The following is an 876-nucleotide window of genomic DNA, read 5'->3' on the forward strand; positions in this document are numbered from 1 at the left end:
TCTCTGGCTTTCATTGTTTCTAATAAATACTCAACTGTTAACTATAAAGATCCTGGAAGACAACGTAAGCAATACCATTCTGGACATAGGAACGGCAAAGATTTCATGAAGAAGATACCAAAAACAATTGCAACAAAAGCAAAAGTTGACAAATGGGATCTAATCAAACTATAGAGCTCTGCACAGCAAAACAAACTATCAACAGAGTGAACAGACCACCTACAAAATGGAAGAAAATATTTGCAAACTATGCGTCTGACAAAGGTCTAATATCCAGCATCTGTAAGGAACTTAAACAAATTTACAAGAATAAAGAAAAACAACCCCGTTAAAAAGTGGGCAAAGGACATGAGCAGTTTGCAAAAGAAGACATATGTGTAGCCAATAGGCATATGAAAAAATGCTCAACATCATTGATCATTAGAAAAATGCAAATCAAAACCACAATAAGATACCATCTCACACCAGTCAGAATGGCTATTACTAAAATGTCAAAAAATAACAGATGCTGGTTAAGTTGTGGAGAAAAAGGAACACTTATACACTGTTGATGGTAGTGTAAATTAGTTCAACCATTGTGGAAGACAGTGTTGTGATTCCTCAAAGACCTAAAAACAGAAATAGCATTCAACCCAGCAATCCCATTACTGGCTATATACCCAAAGGAATATAGATCATTCTATCATAAAGACACATGCACGTGTATGTTGACTGTAGCACTATTCACAATAGCAAAGATACGGAATCAACCTGAATGCTCATCCATGGTAGACCAGATGAAGAGAATAAGGTACATACACATTATGCAAGACTATGCAGCCATAAAAAAGATGAGATCATGTCCTTTGCAGGAACATAGATAGAGCCAGAGGCCAT

The sequence above is a fragment of the Trachypithecus francoisi genome, unplaced genomic scaffold, assembly GCF_009764315.1.
Source record: "Trachypithecus francoisi isolate TF-2019V2 unplaced genomic scaffold, Tfra_2.0 Contig00030, whole genome shotgun sequence".
In the NCBI taxonomy this organism is placed as follows: Eukaryota; Metazoa; Chordata; class Mammalia; order Primates; family Cercopithecidae; genus Trachypithecus; species Trachypithecus francoisi.